Here is a 7333-nt window from a genome sequence, read left to right as displayed (position 1 = left end):
GAAAATTTTATTTAATCCTTCACATAACAGAAGAACTAGCAGTCACCCAATGAAATTAATAGGCAGCAGGTTTTAAAAAAAACAAAAGGAAGTACTTCTTCACACAATGTAAGGTCAACCCAGGGAACTCTTTGCCAGGGGATGCTGTGATGACCAAAACTATAACAGGATTATAAAAAGAACAAGATAAATTCCTGGAGAATAGGTCCATCTGTGGCTATTAGCCAGGATGGGGAGGGATGCAATACCATGCTCTGAGTGTCCCTAGCCTGTTTGCCAGAAGCTGGGAATGAGCAACAGGGAATGGTCACTTGATGATTACCTGTTCTGTTCATTCCCTCTGGGACACCTGGCCTTGACCACTGTTGTAAGACAGGGTACTGGGCTATATGGACCATTGGTCTGACCCAGTATGACCATTCTTATGTAAAAATGAATGATAATAATAAAAATGTTTAGTACAGAAACTCCCCAATATAATGACCTCCCAAGATAGCAACAATGTGGGATAACAACCTGGGCAAATAATTCATTTTAAAAATCTTGGCCTACTAGGAAACATATTTATATAAGTTTCCATTCCCAGTCACAAATCTAGCATTCTGGAGCAAAGTGACTAAAATACAGTCCAACAAACAAATGTTTATTTAACACGCCCCTCACTTTTCCCTCCACCGCACTCCACTCACCAGTGTTGTCCTTGGTCAGTGGAGACTCAGAGTTCAGAGGTGCTTTCATGTGAGTACACCTGCCAGGTGGGGGACAAGAAGGCACCTTGCTTGTTCCTCCAGCTGCTCACTGTTCCCTCTGGCCACGGCTGTTCGTTGTACCACCATTCACTCCACTGCTCTGTTGCCAAAGGCCCTGCACAGTCACCTTCTGCTGCCACCGTGACCTCTGCAAGTTGGTCTCTTGAGGTTCCACCAGCTCTCAGTCATTTCAGCTGAGCTCTCATTGGGGGAACCTAGCAGCTAGTGCAGTCCGGGCTGTCTCTTCCACAAAACCGCTGTCCCACAGGAACACTGTTCCCACAACAGGACTAAGCACTTAGACTTGATTGTCAGTGATTTCAGCTGCAGTGGTCAGTTAACAGAACAAAAGACTATCTATGGAGCCTAATCAGCTCTGTCTTTAAACAGTGGAGAGGGACAGATCCCCACCCTCTCTCTTGATGTCTTCAAATCATCACAGGCTACAGTTCTACTGCCCTTTACTCAAACAATAAGAACAACATTTCATCCCCTCCTGCCCCCACATTCAAGTGGTTTGTAACCCAACCTCAGCCAAAATCTATCACTTGGACAACACAGCTCTGTTTGCTGGATACCTAGGTAGATTAGGTGTGAATGTAAATAGAATCTAGCCCTGAAGCCTTTCCCTGCAGCCCCAGCTCATCACTAGCTGTCAGGGAGAGCTCATTTAGACTTTGCTTACAAATCATCATTTGAAATTAATAGGTTGGCCAACACCACCAAAATGAATGCACTGGCATCATAAAAAACAGCTGTATAAGGAAGCAAGGAAGCTAGTCTATGTTCATACTTTTCAAATCTATTATACTTTTTCAGACACACATATTTTATCATACACTGTATAAGCTTTTAAAGTGTGTATTAATGTTTCAGTTTAAATTCAGATTTCCAAACAGTCAGTGAATTGGTATGTAACTAGCTCACAAAACTGGGGGGGTTGTGTGCAGGGAAATCACTGTTAATACTTCATTGCGGTTTTACCTTTTTTGCTTGCTAAACTCCCTCTCAACTTTGAGGGGTCCCAGAGCCCAGTATTGAGCCTGAGCTGAAACATCTACACTGCAGATTTACCACCCCACAGCCAAAGCCTTGGGAGCCTAAGCTGGCATGGGGCAGTGTCATAATATTTTTTCCCAGATCTGGACCTTAGCGTCCAAAACATGGGTGTTAGCATGAAAACCTCCAAGCCTAGTTACCAGCTTGGACCTGATATCGCTGCCACCAGCTAGGAATTATACAGTGCCTAGCTCACTGTGGTCTCCCCAAAACCTTCCCTGGGGGACCCCCAGACTCAGATGCCTTGAGTCTTACAACAAAGGGAAATAATCCCCTCCCCTTATTTCCTTGTTACTTCCTCCCAGGCTCCCCTCCCTGGACGACCCTAGGAGATTCCCTGCTTCCAGTCCTGGAAACACAAGTACCGAGAGATCTAATCTCTCTTCCCCCCTTACCCAGAGGGTATGCAAAGTCAGGCTTAGTAAATCTAACACAAAGAGATTTTTCCCCCTGAATTCTTCCTCCCACCAATTCCCTGGTGAGCTGCAGACTCAATTCCCTGGAGTCCCCACTAAAGAAAAACTCCAACAGGTCTTAAAAAGAAAGCTTTATATAAAAAGAATGAAAAAGGACATAAAATATAGTCTCTGTAATAAGGTGACAATATACAGGGTCAATTGCTTAAAGGAAAAAAATGAATAAACAACCTTATTCCAAAAGAATACAATTTAACACATTCCAGCAACAACACACATGTAAATACAAAAGAAAAACAATATAAACCTATTGTCTTACTATCCTTGTACTTACAACTTGGAAACAGAAGGTTAGAAATCCTGGAGATAGAAAAATCACTCTCATAGACGAGACGCCACAGACACAAGACAAAGAACAAAGAACTCACACCCAAAACTTCCCTCCACCCAGGTTTGAAAAAGTCTTGTTTCCTGATTGGTCCTCTGGTCAGGTGTTTCAGGTTCCCTGTGTTAACCCTTTACAGGTAAAAGAACATTAACCCGTAGCTATCTGTTTATGACAGGCAGCCTTCGGTGATTCATTGCAGTCTGGACATAGCACAGCATTATGTCTACATTGTCATAAACATACTCAAGTCACTATTCTCAAACCCTGGGTCAGTTGATTCAGGCTTGTGGGGCTTGTGCTGCAGGGTTATAAAATTACCGTGTAGACACTTGGGCTTGAGCCCAGCTTCCAAGACCCCATGAAGGGTGAGGGTCTCCGACCCTGAGCTCCAGTCTGAGCCCAAATGTCTGCACTGCAGTTTTTAGCCTCACAACCTGAGCCCCAGGAGTCCAAGTCAGATGATCCAGGCCAGCCGGGCCTCAGGGCTTTTATCACAGTATAGATGCCCTCTCAGAATATGTCTACATTGCAATGTAAGCCCAGGGTTAGCAGAAGTCATGTCAGCAGCCCCAACTCATAAACCTAAACTACAAGGAAAAGACCCACCCCCAAATAAGCTGGGCAGTTTCCTTCTCTCTACGGTTCATAAGTCCAGCAACCAAAAGTCCTTTAACATGAGCTATCCCCTCTCTGCACCCCAATCACAGCTGTTGTCCTTAGTCAGTGCAAGCCCAGAGGTGCCTCTGTAGAGTTCACCTGCCATCCTGGGTGGAAAAGGGGGAAAATAAGAAGGCACCATACTCATTATGTTGTCTAGGGACTCACTCATCCCTTCACTGCCACCCTGTCCTAACATTGATCTAACCCCTAAATTTTAGTATTAGGACCCAGGGCCCAGCCCACTTGGCTTTGGAACCCCTTTCCCCTGCCTAGCGAGTGCTATTGAATTGAGGGTGAGCCCCTCAATCGGGGTCTGCCAAGCACAGTTGGGCTGCCCTCAAATCACACAACAAGGATAACAACGCTTTATTTCTCCTGCCCGAATAACAAGGAGACTGGGAATCCAACACCAGCCAAAAGTGATCATTTCAGCAAGCAACCCAACATATTTCCAACATACTGTAAAATCCACATGCAGACTCATACATGAAACCTTGCAAGAAAATCTTCCTGAGGGAGTCTGAGGCACCTGCTGCTGGAGGGAAGGAGGGAGCCGTGGATTGGGATTGAGAAGCAGCGTGAGATGGAGGGGCCTGTGGGTTGGGATCAAGGAGCAGTGTAAGGAGGAGAGAGTTGTGGGTTGGGATTGTGGGGCACTGGGAATAGGAGGGGTATGTGGATTGGGACAGAGGAGAAGGATGAAGAGGAGTAGGCTCTGGTTCGGAGTGAGGAGCAGTGTGCATAGGAGGGACAGAGGGTTGGGATTGAGGGGCACTGGGAAAAGAAGGGACATGGGTTTGGGCTGTAGAGCATCCTCGTTTGGGAATCCAGCAGGAAAGGGGAAGGCAGCAGGTGATTCCAGTTCCTTAGGGATATTCTGTGTGTTTGTATGTGTGTGTGTGTGCAGGGGAGGAACATGCTATATGCCCAGAGGCCTTTATTCCTCCAGGCTGCAAGGACAGAGGGGCTGTCAGGAAGTTGCCCCTTCAAACCCACACACAAAAAGGCCTTTCTGAGGAAAGGGAAAATCCTGAAGAGAAAGAGGAACATCAAAGAGGACTCCAGAAAGACAATATAAGATCCTTATGAGTAGTTTATCACCTGACCAGGGACTTTAACCCTGGACCCTCAGATTAAAAGTCTGACGCTCTGCCAACTGAGTTAGCCAGGCTCACAAAGGAGAAGAGCAAGTTGGTGCAGAAGAGAAACTAGTGAAGAAAACAAGAGCAGGAAACAATAGGGGAAACCTGCTGCTCTGTGTGGCCTGGTCAACACTACGAGTTCATATCGAATTTAGCAGCATTAAATCACATTAACCCTGCACCCATCCACAAAACGAAGCCCTTTATATCGATATAAAGGGCTCTTAGTACCAATATCTGTACTCCTCCCCAATGAGGGGAGTAGCGCTGAAATCGGTATTGCCATGTTGGATTAGGTTAGTGTTGCCGCAATTAGATGGTATTGGCCTCCGGGTGCTCTCCCACAGTGCACCATTGTGACCGCTCTGAACAGCAATCTGAACTTGGATGCACTGGCCAGATAGACAGGAAAAGCCCTGAAAACTTTTGAATTTAAATTTCCTGTTTGCCCAGCATGGGGTGCCGATCAGCACAGGTGACCATGCAGTCCCAGAATCAAAAAAGAGCTCCAGCATGGACCGTACGGGACATACTGAAGCTGATCTCTCTATGGGGAGATGAATCTGTTCTATCAGAACTCCGTTTCAAAAGACGAAATGTCAAAACATTTGAAAAAAATCTCCAAGGTTATGACAAACAGAGGCCACAGCAGGGACTCAACACAGTGCTGAAACTTAAGGAGCTGAGACAAGCGTACCAGAAAGCCAAAGAATGAAATGGATGCTCACAGAGGGAGGGGCGACTGATGACTGTAGCTATCACACAGTTCCCACACTCTCCGAAAACCCTTTGAATTCTTGGCTGAGTTCCCAAATCCTGAAGGGTCAAAAACATTGTTGCGGGTGGTTGAGGGTATATGTTGTTCCGCGCCCCTCCCCTCATGAAAGCAAACGAAAAACAATTGTTTCTCGCCTTTTTTCAATGTCATTGTACGTCTATTGGATGCTGCTGGCAGACATGGTGCTGCAGCGCTACATAGCAACATCCCTTTTCCTTCCCTTTCCTTCCAGACGGCAGACAGTACAATAGGACTGGTATCCTTCATCGTCATCCCGTGAGTGTTCCTGGCCGGCCTCGGTGAGGTCGGCCGGGGGTGCCTGGGCAAAAATGAGAATGACTCCCAGGTCATTCTCTTCTTTAAGCTTTGTCTAATGGAGATTCAGTCCTGCCTGGAATATCATAGCAGCTGGAGGCTTCCCTCCCCTCCCCCGTTGAAACTCTGCTTGCAGAGGCAATAAAGTCAGTGTTGTTTCAAATTCATGCATTCTTTATTACTTCATCACACAAATGGGGGGACAACTGACATGTAACCCAAGAGGGTTGGAGGAGGAGGGAAGCAAGGGATGGGGTTGTTGCAGGGGCACCCACTAGAATGGCATGCAGCTCATCATTTCTGGGGGATGTCTGGGCTCTGACTGGGAGCGGCCGTTGGCCTCTCAGTCTTTAGTAGACTTGCCTGATAGTCTAGACAGGACTGACTCTCCCTTTAGACAAAACTTAAAGAAGGGAATGACCCGGAGAGTCTTTCCCATTTGAGTCCATGCACCCCCGGCAGACCTCACCGAGGCCGGCCAGGAGCACCCATGACAGCAGCAGATGGTACAGTAAACTGGTAACTGTCATTGTCAACTTGCAAAGCAGCAGACGGCACGGTATGGTTGGTAATCATCTTTGCTAACTTGCAAAAGGCAAGAGGATGTTGGTGTGTAGCACTGCAGTAGCGCGCCTGTCAGCACCATCCAGTAGACATACGGCGACAGTGAAAAAAGGCTGAACAGGCTCCCTGGTTGCCATGCTATGGCGTCTGCCAGGGCAATCCAGGGAAAAGGGCTCAAAATGATTGTTTGCCGTTGCATTCACGGAGGGAGGAGTGAGTGACGACATTTACCCAGAATCACCCACGACTCTGTTTTTGCCTCATCAGGCATTGGGATCTCAACCCAGAATTCCAATGGGCAGGGGAGACTGCAGGAACTATGGGATAGCTACGGGATAGCTACCCACAGTGCAACGCTCCAGAAATCGACGCTAGCCTCGGTACATGGAAGCACATAGCCGAATTAATGTGCTTACTGGGGCCGCGTGCACTCGACTTTATACAATCTGTTTCCAAAAACTGGTTTCTGTAAAATCGGAATAATCCTGTAGTGTAGACATACCCTGTGATTAACAACTTTGGTGGCTAATTGAAAGGCTGATGGTTCAAACTCAAGTGAAGATGGAGGCGTTTTTTTTTTAGTGATGAGAATCCAGTACATTTTAACACACCGAAAATCTCCTCAATGCTGCTCTAGCCTCATTGGGCAAGCATAAGTAACACTTTTCCCAGATGCATTGGTGGTATAGTGGTGAGCATAGCTGCCTTCCAAGCAGTTGACCTGGGTTCGATTCCCAGCCAATGCACTGATGTGGTGTTTTCTCCCCTGGGACTTGGTTTAATTTCAGTCACATTGTATCAATTTATCAATGGAATAAGAGAATCAATGTCCTGCAGGTCATTCAAAACACAATGGAGGAAGAAAGGGGTGGGACTAGACAATAAGTCGTTGGAGTTATCCTGGTATTACAATGTTTGTTTTATTTTTTTTAAAAAACTTCCTTTACTTCCCTCTCCCTTTTAGACTTGGAGCCTTTAAGGTCAGAAGGGAGCAATGCGATCATCTAGTCCAACTTGCTGCACCTTACAGGCCAAAAGACCCCCCTCTCCTCCTGTAATAGACCCGGGAAGGGAGGCAGCTCTGTGCACTGCTCCTACCCCAGGCAGCACATGGACGACCTCTGCTCCACTCCCTCAATGGGTGTGCAGAGATGTGCCGGCAGCACTAAGGTGGCTCCCTGCCCACACTGCTTCTGTCCCTCCGTGCCACTCCCAGAAATGGCCAGCATGTCCCAGCATCCCCTGGGGTGGGGGGAGTGTCT

General features: G+C 47.0%; 2 non-coding genes across 2 annotated transcripts; one reads left to right on the top strand and one right to left on the bottom strand.

The window, feature by feature from the left end:
• Positions 1–4370: 4370 nt before the first annotated feature.
• TRNAK-UUU (transfer RNA lysine (anticodon UUU)) lies at positions 4371–4443 on the bottom strand. Its single transcript has one exon. It is a non-coding gene; the product is annotated as a tRNA-Lys (tRNA).
• Positions 4444–6745: 2302 nt separating this feature from the next.
• Positions 6746–6817, top strand: TRNAG-UCC (transfer RNA glycine (anticodon UCC)). Its single transcript has one exon. It is a non-coding gene; the product is annotated as a tRNA-Gly (tRNA).
• The last annotated feature ends 516 nt before the right edge of the window (positions 6818–7333 follow it).

Source organism: Gopherus flavomarginatus, chromosome 21, assembly GCF_025201925.1.
Source record: "Gopherus flavomarginatus isolate rGopFla2 chromosome 21, rGopFla2.mat.asm, whole genome shotgun sequence".
Taxonomy (NCBI): Eukaryota; Metazoa; Chordata; order Testudines; family Testudinidae; genus Gopherus; species Gopherus flavomarginatus.
Note: the sequence above shows the minus strand (reverse complement) of the source record. Positions and strands in the feature narration are given on the sequence as shown.